This window comes from Camarhynchus parvulus, chromosome 4 (genome assembly GCF_901933205.1).
Source record: "Camarhynchus parvulus chromosome 4, STF_HiC, whole genome shotgun sequence".
Taxonomy (NCBI): Eukaryota; Metazoa; Chordata; class Aves; order Passeriformes; family Thraupidae; genus Camarhynchus; species Camarhynchus parvulus.
Window position 1 is genome coordinate 28,161,263 of NC_044574.1, and position 15,268 is coordinate 28,176,530.

Genomic DNA, 15,268 nt, shown 5'->3' on the forward strand with positions numbered 1-15,268 from the left:
CCGTCCGGGAACGCCCGAGCCCAGGGGCGGTGGCGCCCCGGAACCCCCGCGGCCCGCCCGGCACCGGGGAGGGGGGAGCGCCCCGGCCGGGCCGCGGGTGGCTGGCAGGGCAAGAGGGACAGCCCTACGGGTTGACTCCTAGGAGCGGCTGCCGTGGTGAGGGTCGGGCGTTAGCAGGGCTGAGGGGGAGGCAGGGATAGAGGGACAGAGCCGCCGGGGCGGGGAGAGGGTTTGCAGCGGGGAACGGGGGTCTGTAGCTGCCGTGGTCCCGGAGGCATCACCGGCGGGTGCCCGCCGCCCTCTCTGCGGCTGCTACTCGCACTCGTCTTGGGCCGCTCGGGCTGGCCACTCTCCCTTCTTTGTTAGTGTTTTAATGGAGGACACGATATGGTAAAAGTTACAAGGTTAAGGAAAAGCTCTTTGTCCTTAGGGTTTGTTTCCTCCTCTCTGTCGCCGAGCGTTGCCGGCGCTCGCAGGACGGGTCGGACGCGCCCGCTGCGCTGTCCCAGCCCGGCGGGCAGCGAGCCGCGCTCCCCGCGGTGTGCCACAGCCGCGGCTCCGCGGGAAACGCCTGATCTGCTTCGCCTAAAGTAGTCACAGCGGGGAAATGCTCAGGCTTCCCAGGTGTATGCCAGCCTCTCATGAAAGCTTGAGGCCTATTGCATAAGCGTTATGTATTTATAATTGTTACAGTGCCCTTTTTTTTTTTAACATTAGAAGGCTGTCATAAATCCAGATGTTTCAGATAAATATAGCAGTACCTTTAAAACCTTCCAAGCAAAGTTTGCACATCAGGAAAATTAATATCTGGCCTTACGAAGGGAGCAAACTATATTTATCTTCAGCTGTATTCCGTGGATGGCAGGCTGGATGATGCTAAAGGTTTTAAGAGAGCTGTAGGCAAAGATGGCATGATTGGAAATAACCAGACACATCTGCATTTCCATCCAGGTGTTTTGTCTGACCTCAACTATTCTAAGCTTCATCCAGTGGCTTTCAAGTTCCTAAAGTCAAAGAAAAAAGATGTTACAGTAATTGAAGCATGAGGAGACCGTGGGTGTATTTTAAACATGGATAGGAAAGATGGTCTCTTACAGTAATTAATTTAAAAATTGAGTGAGTTAGGAAATTACAGTCTAAGAATCAAAGTAAAATACATATCTGTAGCGTGAACTTGAGTTGTGGTGGGAAGTTGTGAATTGCTTTGAATTATTATGAATGGTTTTAATGGATTATGGGTTCTGGTGTGGACGTGTCAAGTGTGAGTTGACCCCTCACAAAGTATTTGGTTTGGTCAATTTGGACAAAAGTAAAACTCTGAAAGTACTGTTAAACAATAGTTTGTTTTGCATTTCAGATTAGATTACTCATGGAAATACAAAAGAAAAATAAAACAGGACAAACGCCAAGGGCTTGTGGGATTGGAATTAGGATAGTAAGGCTGTCCTCTGATGGAACAATATAAAACAGCATAAATGAAAACATGTTTCCACCATTGCCACTTCCAACGATTCCTATAAAAGTTCATACATTAGTGATTCAAGCAATCGTGCGTGCAATCAAAGCAATCAGCTATTTTACATAATTTCCAGTGTAAAGGCACAAAATACTCATGTCTTTACCGTCATTGGCATCTTGAATCAGAATAATTGAGGTTTTTCCTGTCGTCTTTGTCTTCAAAACTGAAACAGTGTAACAAGGGATTTGAAGTAGGATGGACGAATAGATGGGTTGGGAGCCTGACATTTTTTATTGCTCTCACCCGTTGTAGAAATGTCTGGTATCTGGGAGATTATTTGCAAGGAAGCTAGAGAATATATTTACCTCCTCCTTATTCTCTAGACATTTTTTTTATCCCTGTTGGAAATGATACTGGGCCCAGTTAAACTGTGATATTACCCAATGTTGACAGTCTTACGTCTTTGAACTACAGTTGATTCTTTGAGTTTTGGTTCTGGTGTATTATTCCACCTTTGACATATTTAACTAAACAAGAAAAAAACCCTCAAATTTCAAGTTTTTCACTGTGTTAGTATCAGGATGTGATAGTTATATAAGAGAGGAAGAAAAGACATTTTCAAGATTAGATAACATGCAGCTCCACCACCACTCCATTAAAATAGCACATTCAAAAATCTTCCCCCCACCCCCAGCTTGTAGGGTCAGATAAATGATATTTTAAAACAATAAAGCCTTGTATTGCACAGTTCATGTGGGTCATTCTAAGAAAGACTTCAGGGTCTGTCCTTTCCCTTCCTGCTATAGACCAATATTGTACTGCTGGTGTTGGAAGTTGGTGGTTCTCATTCAGAAAGGTACCAGCAAAGCTCTGTGCCTTCAGTACAGTGGGGTAGAAGTAATTCCTTTCTTAGGCTTTTTAAGGTATTTTGGTTGGATGTTTTTCCAAGCAATTCCTTGTATGAGTAGTGTGTGCAACCCAATTAGACATGAGATGACAATAAAACAGTAGTTTAAGTTGTATTTGACCCTACTTTAGGTAAATTAGGCACAGTGATTCTGAGTCAAGGTCTTCAGAAATCAACAGCAGTATAAACAAAGTAAAGCGAAACCAACCCAGATTAGGGAACAGGCAGTGAACCTAAAAATTAATATCTATGTGCTGGAAATCTGGAGCCAAGCCCCATTTTTACAGGCCCTAGGCAAATACCCCACTAAAAAGTAGTTAACCCAAAGGATGTAGTTGTATTCTGGGAGAAATAATGGCTTTCTGGGTGTTGCTCCTCTTTTTCAAGGTAGATGCTAGTTACCCAGCTATTGTAACTTTTTGCAAAGATATGTGTAGCAAAGGCAAAATAAAATTAATTGGAGAAAGATTAAATTGGACAAAAAAGAGTCATACTTAAGAAAATCATAATATTCCTGAAAACTATTTGTTCTACCAAGAAACACTTAAATATAATTTCTTCTAGAGGGAAAAATCCCAACAAAAAATGAAATATTTAAAGCCGTATTTAAAATTCTAGAATGGCTTTTGAAGACCTTAGCTGATAATGTTTGAGTTCCTTCAGCCTTGGTTAAGAAGTAATGCTCAGAACTAACTATGATTTGTTTTGTTTCAGGTTTTCATTATTTTTAAGTAGAATTTTGTGGCTCTAGTGAGATAGTTTTGGCAGAGAGATTTTTAAATGGAAAAATCCTCAGCATCCCTGCAGGAAAACAGACATTAATCCTTGTTTGTGCAACGGAGTGGTGGGCAAAAGTTGGTTTTGAATTTTTTTTTTTTAGTTAGGAGTGGTCAAAAAGCTGCATTTGCAGCTTGGTCTCAAAAGTTAGTTATGGTGAGCTGAACAGGGCTGGACTGTCAGCAGTACTGTGGCCAGGAGGACCAGGGCAGTGATTGTCCCCCTGCACTGCTGCCACACCTCGAATGCTGTGTCCAGTTCTGGGCCCTTCACTGCAAGAAGGACATTGAGGTGCTGGCACCAGTCCAGAGTAGGACAGCAGAGCTAGTGAAGGGTCTGGAACATACGTCCTACAAGGAGTAGCTGAGGGTACTAGAGTTCATCCCAGAGACTAGTCTTTCCAAAAGGAAAAGAGTTTTAAATGAACAAGATTTATTTTAGATTGTTTCTTTTGGCAAAGGCAAGAATTCTAGCATTTTTATGAAATGTGTTAAATGCAGTGACTTCTGCTGCACAAAACCAGTTTTTAGCTGTCTAAATAAGCTGCTAATTAACAAACAGTCAAATGCTCGTTGGGATTTCCCTTCAGTTCAGCATGAAATCTGAATTCTGCTTCATAGCCTTATAGTATGGCAATTGCCAGTGGATAAGGAAAAGACTGTGGATGTGGTCTGCCTAGACTTTAGTTGAGCCTTTGGCACTGTTTCCCACAGGCTTCTCCTGGAGAAACCGGCTGCTCATGGCTTGGACAGGTGCACTGTGTTCCTGGCTGAAAAGCTGTCTGCATGCCAGGTCCAGAGAATGGGGTGAACTGAGTGGCATCCACTTGGCAGCCAGTCCCTAGTGGGGTTCCCCAGGGCTCAGTACTGGGACAAGTTTGGTTTCATATTTTGATCAATGCTCTGGGGGTAGGGGTCAGTCTCTTCTCCAAGAAAAAAGCAATAGAATGAGAAAATAGCCTCAAGTTGCCCAAAGGGAGGTATAAATTTGCTATAGGGAGAACTTTCCTTGCTGAAAGGGTGGTCAAGCATTGGAACAGGCTCCCCCAAGCAGTGGTGGACTCACCATCTATGGAGGGGTCTAAACCATATGTAGATGTGCCAGTTAGGACTGTGGTTTAGTGGTAGCCTTAGCAGTGCTGGGTTAACAGCTAGCTGGACTTGATCTCAAAAGTCTTTTCCAACCTAAATGATTCTGTGGTTCTATGTCCTCATTTTTAGTTCAATTAGAGTTTTGAAGGTGTCTGCCCACTTTGTCAAGAGAGCCCCGAGGAGCTCGCTCCTGCTGGGTGATTTTGCATTTGGGGCAGTGACACCCAGCACCCAGGAGATGCTGGTCCCTATTCCTCTTTCCCAGTTACCAGAATGCTAGTTTGTCTGTGGTGCTGAGAAGTCTCTTCTCATCTCCAAAAACAACTGTTTTGTGTCTTAACCAGAGGCTATTTGTTTTCAGTAGATCCAATGACGCTTATGAGATTTGTCTGTATGACATTTCTCTCACTTTCATGATGGTGATAATGATGATGATGGCAGCAATACTTGTCTTAAAAATACAAATGACAAAGGTTGACCTCAGAGGTTAAAGGTAGAGTGTATAAAAGGAATGAAAGTTTAGAGCAGATTTTATCTAAAGAGATAAAGTCTCAGCTAGGGGAGGCTGAGCTGACTCAGTTACCAAATGTGACAGAACTGACAGCCATGACCGTCAGATGATCTGGAAAGAAAATCTGGGACACTGGCTGAAGATCAGCAAGCACAGTATTGCTTACAAAAAGGAAGAAAAAGGCATTCACCAAGTATAGACAGTGAAGCTACCTCAATAGTACATCAGGGATGTAGAACACATTTTCGAGTGAAAAACTAATGAGAGGCATGAAGCTAACATGAATACCATAATGCATAACCATTCAATTTACCTAACATAGACTAAAGTCAACCTAAGTCTGCTTTTGTTCTTGTAATGGAAATTGTATTCTGCAGACAGGCAGTGCTCAGGCTCTCATCTCTTAGGACTTGAGTAAAGCAGATGATTTAATAAGCCACATGGAGAATTTTGACTAAAACAGAGTAAGATGGATTTGCTAAAAAGTTGTCAGGTCCAAAAGATCCTGTTAAAAGCCTATGGAAATGGATCATGAGATAGGAAGAGCTTCTTGTCTGGAAACATACTTCATATGCATTTTCTGAGGATCAGCTTTAGTACTAATTTTAGTTGATATTTTCATCAGTGACCCTGGCACAAAAAAACCAGGAAATTGATCTTTTGGTTTGGCAGCAAGTAAGAAAGTGATGTCAATAAACTGAGGAGAAAAATGTCAGACAGAAAGAAACGGACCTGTGTGACTATTGGGATAGTAGAAATGGAAGAATTGTAGTTATGCAAGTGTCAAACCATGTACATCTATTAAGAAAAAATATTGCTAGGTCCTGAGAGTTTATTGATGGGAAGTGATAGAAGATGAGAAAGAACAGGAAGTTATAAAAAAAAACCTGACATAAACCTAGACATTTTTTTTTCCTGTTGAGATAAGGAATTACTCATTGTGCTATATGTGACTCTGGTGAACAGAGTCACACAATAGACACTTCTGGTCAGGTTATTTGTAAAAAAAGAGGAAGTATAACTAGCTGAAGGAAGAAAAGGATAATTTGGAACAGATTTACCATACAACAATAATTGGAGAAATGCTTGCTTTCCCCACTGTCTTGCCAAAATGAGGATGGAGAGGGGACATGATTGCCCTATGTAAGTGATTTATGAGAACTGATAGCAAGTGACATATAAGAAAAAATATGAAGTAAATTACTAAAAGAAATTCAGGTTAGGACAATACTTGTTAGAATCTGAAGTGACATTATGAGATGGTTTCTGAGAAACAGTGGGAGGATTTACACGCTGTCAAACAGTGCTTGTTAATGCCAGGACAGGGATTACCTGGCATGCTAAGCTGTTATAGCAAGGGACTGGGTTCAGTCTGAAGAACAGAAAACGGTTAACCAGTAGGAAACAAGTTACTAAACAGAAGGAGAATTGACAAATTGCTATTTAAACTTTTCAACTATTGAGTCCATCCCTTAGTCTCAGTCATTGTTACACAGTGAATGTTTCACTGTCTCTCATCTCAGCAGGGCGATGAAGGAACGGTTGCAAAGTCACAAGGACCACAACTGAAATATCCCCCAGGTCCTTGGAAAAAATACAAACTCACTTAGGGAAGAAGACTTTGAAGAAGTGTGAGGGAAGGAGAGGGAACAACCTCTTCCTTTGAAAGACAGCAGGAATAAGTTATCCTAAACCTCTGCTCAGGTTAGGATACCCAGCACACTGGCAGGACTGACAGAGAAAGTAGCTGCTGTCAGTGCAGCAAAATATCCATACCCACCTTGTGGAGCCATAGAGAGGCATGTTAGCCACTACCTCCATGGTTGCCAAAATTGGGTGGGGAGAGAAAGCAGCAAAATCCAAGTTTAGCCGCCTTGAGCTTTCTCTAATAGCACTCCAGAGAGGAAGTGCTCGTGGCTGCTCCCCTGCCTCTGCAAACCATGCATGGCACTGGGGAACTTCCCAGAGATTGTGACTATTTAAACCATTACCTTTTGCTTTTCACTCCTAAATGGCTGTTCTGCCATTCTCACTGCTGTAGCTGAATTGGGCATGTTCCACTTCAGGTGGATCCAGTGAAGGACAGAATAGGCCATGCTTATACCTTTGGTGATTGCTCTAAGTGGGAAAAGACCAGTTGAGCTGAAGTTGAATCCTCTTATGGGAAATAAGCTTATTACTACTGATAAAATTTTTGTTGAATACCATTTTATTATTTTTTAAAATCCATACACAAGAAGCTGGCAAAACTCCAGTATAAACAGCCCTGTGAAAATGGCCATGCCAAATACTTCTCTGAGACATTTGACATCTCTCTAATAATATTTTTTGTAATTGTTTCAGAAGGAAAGTGTGCAACATAACAACCTGCAAACAGTTCATACATAGTCATGCCTTCCATTGTTAACTGCTGGGGAACAGTTTCAGAGTGCTTCACATTATAAATTGTTACTTATTTACCATGCCAGCTGGTGACCAAGATAGCATGTGTGAAATGAATTTGCCGTTTCTATTACTGTTAGTTGAAATTTTCCAGTGAAACATTTTCTCAAATTAAAAGAAAAATTGCCCATCCATCAGGAAGGCAATGCTTTGTAGAAGAGTATTTATTCCGATAATTTGACAAAACATGGGTAAGTTTTTATGAGAAACATTTTCCAAATATGCATGAAGACAGCACTGTTGGTTTCTCTATATTTCCAAAATAGCTCCACCATGGGACTAGTCCCCACATGCCTCTGATCTGGTAAAATCCCTGTTGTGGAACAGAGGAAAGTGATTTTGGGAAATCCATTTCTTGTCAAAGGTCAGCTCCTGGCTCCATAGCAATAGCGTTCTGCCACGTGTCTGTAGCTGCAGTTAAAAAACTTCCAAATTCCTACTGAATCAGCAACCAGGACCTTGCAGTTCTGGCTTCCAAGCTTCCTCACATAAAAACATGATATGCAAAATTAGTAATGATATATACATATTAGAGAAAATCAAGTTTTTCTTGAGAATGTACTGTAATTTCCAACTTCTAAAAGCAGATCTGTTTAGAAAAACTTTTTTACTTTTTCACTTTTTCATCCATGAATAAAAATATTTTGCCTCAGCTTTATGGTATTTATTTTTTCCTAAAGTAGTTAAAAGTCATTAAAATTGATGCTTGATGTTTGAGTCACTTCAGCCCTGGCTAAGAAATAATGCTCAAAACCAACTTGGTTTTGTTTTGTTTCAGTTTGTTCTGTGTTGCTTAGTAGACTTCTGGGGCTTCAGTGAGATAGTTGCAGCAGAGAGATTTTTAAATGGAAAAATGCTCAGCATCACTGCAGTTAAACAAACACTAACCCTTGTTTGTGCAACACAGTGGTGGGCAGAAGTTGGCTTTGAATAATTTTTAGTTATGAGTGGCCACAAAGCTGCATTTGCAGCTTGGTCTCAAAAGTTAATTTGAGCTGAACAAAGCTAGACTGCTACCACTATCTCTAGCATTACTGTGCAACACTGCAGTGTGAATTTTCTAAGGGATCTTAATTCCCTTTGAGAAAATTTGAGCTATCAATTCGCAGTACTTTTGAAAGAAACCAGCCCAATAGCATGTTACTTAGTTACATGGTAATTATGTATGCACTAGTATGAGAAGCAATGACCACACGTAGGATAAATAGTTAACTACATGTTAGAAAGATAAAGATCTCATTAAAAATAAAAAGGGAGGCAAAACATAATAGGATCTAAAATACTTAGGTAAAGACAGAGAGAGAGTTTATCAGCTTGATCCAATAAGGGACTTAAATACCTAAGGCAAGGTTTATGGAGAAATTACGTTCCTAAGTCAAAAAATGAGATCATAGCTCATGCAGCTTCTGCCTAACCGAGAAGTGCCTAAAATCACCAGGCTCTTCCTTGATTGTAATTTGTATCCTTGGAGTGTCTCAGATTTTACTTTTGTGCGCAGTCAGTGTGCAGCAGCTGGAGCAGTTTAGGCACTTACTTCACATTCAGCCATTTGCAGTCCTCAGCTGAAAAGTTCAAGGATGCTCTTCTGTCGGTGTACACAGGTCACACCAGGCACAGTCACATTCTGAAATTCTTAGTTTGTTGTAGTTGCTTGCTTTTAGCATGAGAGACGGGAGAGGTGGAATAACCGTTTATTTAACAATCTCTCTGTTAGATTATTGATATAAGGATAATTCTTGCACATCATTTCTGTTCCTACAGACAGCAGAATTCTTTGCTTCATTGTGGCATGACTTTTAACAGGAACAGGGCAGGATAATTTTTGTTTTCAGTAGCCCTGTCTCTTGCTGGGTAGGATCACTTTTCTGCTCTGTGTCGATTTGCATCTTTTGTGTTCATTGGGGAAACACAATGGGTTGCTGTATAGGAGGTGCTTGTTTTCTCATTTCCTTCTGTTATCCTGGCTGTGATTTAACAGAATACTGCAAGCCCTGCTCCTCATTTTTTTAACAGAATGGTAATTGGATCCTACAGTTAGGAGGACTCTAAGCTGTGAATTTTAAGCACGCTGTTATCTGTGTTGTGGCCTGAATTAAATTTCTAAGGAATTGCAATAATGCTGCTGCATTTCTGGGGTTTGGTAAGTCTGGTAATTTTACTTTGAAACTGTGTAACTGACTATCCTGGAAACACTAATAAGTGGAGTCTCTCATTTCCCTGTTCCCCAGTTCATCATATTTTTTCTTTTCCCATATGTGATAATATGTGGTTGTAGATTCTAAAGTATAGCTGAATGCTTCTACATGTGCAAGGCAACAAACTTAAAAATGTGATCAAGAAGGACTTATTTTAAATGATTCCAGCTTTAAAAAGTAACTTAGCTCCAGATATGACATGAATCATATTTGTCTTTTCTTCAGGAAGAGAAACCTTGGGCTGATCAGACTCTTTCCTTCAGCCATTGTTGCTGGTAGGAGAGGTACATATAATCTACAGATTTATAAAATAGCTAAATATTCACTGGAAAATGTGCTCCTATTAATATAAATTATAATTGTTCAAAGAGCGATGCACTTACAGTGTGAAGTACTAAATTTAAAGAGATAAAGTGCAGGAGCTCTTAGTGCAGAACTGTAACTGAAAAATGAGCAGAAACTGAAATAATAGCAAAGGAAGTACTGAAAAGGCTTCAATTAAAGAAGGCTTTTTTTTTTTTAATTAAACTTCCTCATTAAGGAAGTGTGCAAAAAGCAAATAAGTCAGCATTTTTAATGTTTATCAGTATGTTTTCCTTCAGCTGAAAGTTGTTGGCTAACGGTCACAAATTTTTTCTGAATTTTTGTGTATTCACTCTACAGAAAAAGTACAGGCTGATTGTTTAAAAATAATGTATAGCAAAAGAAAAGGCAATGATTTTGGACATGTCTTCTATATTCTAACTTGGTATTTAAAGAACAATTTATGTTGGTATCTGTTTATATATTCTCTAATATTTTCTAATATTTCCCGATAAAATATATATATTCTCTAATATAAAGATGAATGTTTTGCATCTCTTTATGATCGTCCTCTGAGATAAATAATATTGAGATACATTTGGTGCTGAATACAGTTTGCCAAGTGGGAGCTGTCTCTTTGAATTTTTAATAATTATTGCTCTTCATTCTTATACAAGTAAAAAAGGGGGAAATTACAGTTATTGCATCATATTTGCATTAAGGTATGCCTGTATTGTAAAATCAAATCTTCAACCAAAGTAGAAGGAAGGAAAAAAGCTTATTATGCTTTTATGCTCTAGCCTTTTGGAAAAAACCTTTCATTTCTGGGTGGTCAATAATAAATGCACAATTTCATTCAGAGTTTCAGTCAATTAAAATACATTTTAAGAAATGCATGTAGAAATCAGAAAATACTTGGCAGCCTACTTGTAGTGGTATCTGGAGGGAAAAGCCCTTCATCTGTTAATACTGAATTGGACTGCTGCTAGTATTAGATAAATTGCTGAGTCTAAATAAATCTAGATAATGATAAAATAGTTAGCAATCTTTTAAAATTCTGAAGGAGTTGTTAAAGTTACAAAATTTGTGTTTACTTATTCTTCTTAGTTTAGCTCTTTGGGATCAGAGGAGCAATTGCTCCTTGTGTTGTAGATATTTCTCATTCATAGAGTTCCATAGAGTTTTTGCATGTATATCCACTTTTTCCTTGTATGATTGGTGTCCTTCCTTCGGAGGTTTTAGAGCACTGGGCAAATATTTTGTATCAAAGAGAATAGGAAATACATGATTTTTCTTCACAACACTGTGACTAGTGCTCTCTACTAAATATAGTGTTATGTAAAGAACATGAGCTGAGGAAAAAGCATTTACTTTTATCACAGTGGCAGAAGACATATAATTAAATGACTTTATTGGCAATAGTTTATCTTTTAGCAGCAAAATGGATGTTACTGCTTATTCTGACTATTCAATATTCTTTTTCTACTTTGGTTTGTACCTACTACTGTAACCCATGTCCTGTTTGCTTCCTGAACATCAGCAGCATCACCCAGCAGCATGTTGTATGCTGTAGGCTGAGATATCACAGCCACATCTTTTCAGACATCTTCTCTCCTACAGAGGTGCCACCTTTATTTTACTCCTGCCAGAGACACCAGATAAGAGGGTTCAATTGGGAGACCATTACTCTCCATTAGTAATGTTTTTCAGTGGAGCATGGAATCATACAGGAGAGAAGTGAGCATTCAGATTCTTCATTTCAGCATGATTGTGTAAAGAACACTGTGTTTCAGTCTTTCTCCCACCTATATGTCTCTTTCACCATGTTTATAGAAGAAAATAATTGAGTATCTGATCTTTGGCCGTTGTCCACAAATGCTCTATCTAGAGACAAAAGAAGAATTAATTTAATTTTTTTTCCATTCCTGAAAATGCAATGCAACTTTTTTTTTTTTAAACTGAAATGTTGACCATAATTTATCCATACAGTTGTAACAAGTTTCAGCCATACTGAGTCTAGGCTGACCACAGTTATTCACAGGAGGTTCTGTGGTAAGTAGCCCATCCCAAAAGCATTCTGTGTGATGTGTTCTGTCCTTATCATACTATATATAACCATTACATTTTAGGGATCTTTTTTAATGATTTGCATCCCTCAATTTCTGATTGTCCAGGAAAGGTTTCACAAGGGCTGAAAGACTGTGATAAGCCCATGCATATGAGAGTATTTTTAAAATCATGTATTTTATTTATCTTCATATTTCTACTTCTAGTCAAAAAAAATTACAATTTTTTTCTGTGAACAGCTTATCCTGCTGTTTTTCATGGGTTTGCTGATGTGCTGGATGTGTTTTACATTTGTGTTTGGCTGTGCTGGTATTGGTAGATCACCTGAGAGCCTGGCTTCACTCCCAGTTCGTGCTTGCCCTTCACTGGAGAGCTGCAAACCTGATGAGCTGTTGCCATCATTTTTCTTTGTGACATGCTGTAATAGAGCCTTCTTGTTAGAAAGTACTTGGTTTGTGTCCTGGGGCTCTCAGCTTGGAGATTTGATGTATGGCTCACTCTGTCAAGTTTCATGGTTCCTGTAATATTTCATCCTCCTGCCGGTACTGATTTAACACCTAAATTCCTGGCCATAAAATTAAGCCAAAAGTTAACTATGTAGACTAGATGTAAATATTTATTATTAATTGTAGAAATAGAAGCTGCAACATGTTTTTCTTTGTTGTTTTTAAACATTGGAATGGACTGCTGAGGGAGGCAATGAAATCACCATCTGTGGAAGTGTTCAACAAATGACTGGATGGGGCACTAAGTGCCATGATATAGTTGACAAGGTGGTGATTAGCTAAAGAGGTTGGACTTGATGATTTCAGAGATCTTTTCCAACTTGCATGATTCTGTGATTCATTAAAAATATATTCTCAGAGGTTTTTTTTTCTTGGTACCAGGATCACCTTAATAAAAATGGTTAGCGGAAAACTGGTGTTTACAGGACTAATTCCTGGGGGTAACAGTCTCTCAGAATTTTTTAGTTCTGCAACACCATTAACAAAATGAGTAGTTAGGTCAGTAATTGATTTCAGGCTTAAAAGCAGGTTACAATGATTGTAGGGCTGAGTCATATCTTAGACATAGTAGCTAAGTAAACTGTTCTGGTAAAGTAAACAATAATACATCAGAACGAAAGGTTTCTGAATAAGCTACTTGCTGATAAATTACAGCATAGCAGAGCTTGCCTGTCAAGAATGAGAAGCAAAGAAGGCGTCAGCCTATAGTCTTTTTTATCCAGAAGTCTTTCTCATTGTAAAAAATACATTTCTTAAATACATTGTAAGAAAAATACCAGGTATTTGTAGAGGGAAGTTTAATAAGTAATTATTGGGGAGGAAGAAGCAAAACTGAAGGTATATTTTACAAAGACATCCTACATGTATATTTACGTAATGGGACTGAGTATATTTATACTAATGGGACTGAGATGTCCCTCTTTTCCTTGAAATCACCTCTTTGCCAGTGGTGTAAAGTTGGCAAGTCATGGATGTTGCTGCTTTCCTACTTTCTGGTGTCACTTAAAGAAAAGTATAGGTTGTGTTCAGATTGTACCATAGCTCAGATTTCCCTGTGTCCGCAACCTTTTTGGGAGCACCATGTTAACAGTAAGCAACCTCTGATCCTTCCTCTCCTGGCCCAAACAGAAGCATGTGAGAGATAATATGCATCAGTAAATTTGAAACAAGTCTTCAGTCTTGGCTTCTTTTTGCAATGATGACCTCCTTTCTGTAGATCTCAATAGAAAGATGTAATGCCTTTATCAGTTCTTACTGCAAATAACAGTTTCTCCATGGAATGGCTATATTAAGAAATCACATTTTGAAATGACAATTTTATGGTGATTTACATGAGAAATAACAATGCCTATAGTTGGATTGATTGTTGTTTTGAAGTAAGGACTTGTACAACATTGTTGTTTTAGAACTTTGAGTTACTTGATTTTTTTTAATTTTAGTTTTGAGAATACTGGATTATACCTTCTCTTCCACTATTGCTTGTACTGCATATCTTATTCCTACAATTCTCATATTATTATTCTATTGAAATAAAATATATACACGAAAATATATATATGTACCTGTGAACAAAATATTTACATATTAAATATCTAAATATTGTATTTCCATTAGCTTCTTTAAGCATTATCTGGGGAAAAAAAGTTTTAAATGAAGAGAGTAATTAGTGCTTTAAATCTTAAAAAAAAAAAAAATTACTACTTTTGCTCCTGTTTGGACTTCTGTTGTAAAACTGGTGCAGTGTGCTTTTCTGCATTCCAGAAATTTCTTGCGAGTCCACAGCTTGATTGATTGATTCATAATTTGTATTGTGTACCAGAAGGGTTGTTCAATTAAAAACTGCTTGCTGCACTTTTAGATCAGGGGGAGGACATGCAGGTGGAGTCACTGGTGTCAAGTGGGAGCTGCTGGTTGGGTTTGCCCTGCAGCCAAGGGCATGTGCTGCCCAACGCAGGCTTGAAGGCCAGGCTGGACATGCAGCACGGGGCTGGGGAGCTGCTCTGCTTCCCTGCTCTGGGGATCACTGCTTCTTGGTGTACACTGATCTTCTGGTCAGGATCACCACTACATATTAGAGGTTATAGAAAAGGAAAGGATCTTCTGAACTTTTATAAAGTGCGTGAGCTTCCCTCCAGAGCAACCAGTGTTAGTGCCATTAGTATTACCTGTGCTTGACTCTATGCCTGCTTTCAATGCTTTGAGAAGAGCACATCTCCTCTGCTCTTTCTCCTGCAGTGGAGATAGCATCTTGTAGTTGCACTGCTTGGCTCCTGGAGTTAGGATCAGGCCTTAGCAAAAAAAGTCTTTGAAGATGCTCAAGGGCAATTAAAAATTGTGAAGCAAAATCATTATGATTATTAAAAATTCCACTGTTATCATGGAAGGTGTTAGTGCTGAATGAGATTAAGAAGTTCTTTTTCTAAGGCAGCATCGGATTTCTGTTTTTCTTTCATTGCAGATAGAACAAAAGGTATTTTTTTTAGTTTTTGCTCACTCAGTCAAGATGCAGACAAACAAATACACATCTTAGATTATTAAAAATTTGGAATTAATTCTATTTCTTTAGGAACAACGGACATAATATGCTTTATTTCATGTAAATTCAACTCTCAGTGTTTTCTGTTTTAGAATGATACCATCTGGGAATTTTAGAAGGGTTTGCTGTGCCTGTTGTGCTTTACAAGCTCAAATCTCTGGCCAGAACATGTTTCTCATGATGAAGAAGAAGATTCACATATCTCCAGGCAGATGTTTTCCTGCAGGCCCTTAGAAGAAAGGCATTTTAAATTCCTGCTTGACTTGGTAAATGTGCTGAGTGGGAGATATATTTATTCAGTGTTTAATAAACTAGTTGGGAACAATGTTTCAGATGAGATAGAGAAAAAAAATTGTAGTTTGAAATTATGTTTAGTTTTCCCACTAGAAAATTGGCAGTTAACAACTACATTATTTGTCAAAAAATCTTTCAAGCAAGAAACTAAAGTCAGCTCTATTTGCACAAAACTAATGG

The 15,268-nt window shown here is 38.9% G+C and overlaps 1 protein-coding gene across 1 annotated transcript in view; it reads left to right on the forward strand.

Moving 5' to 3' along the window:
* The first annotated feature begins 1 nt into the window (after position 1).
* Positions 2-15,268, forward strand: part of TRMT9B (tRNA methyltransferase 9B (putative)) — a 107,033-nt gene continuing 91,766 nt past the window's right edge. The window contains exons 1-2 of the mRNA XM_030947378.1: positions 2-156; positions 9,201-9,327. The gene's annotated coding sequence lies outside the window, so the exon portion shown is untranslated. The remainder of the gene's footprint in view (positions 157-9,200; positions 9,328-15,268) is intronic.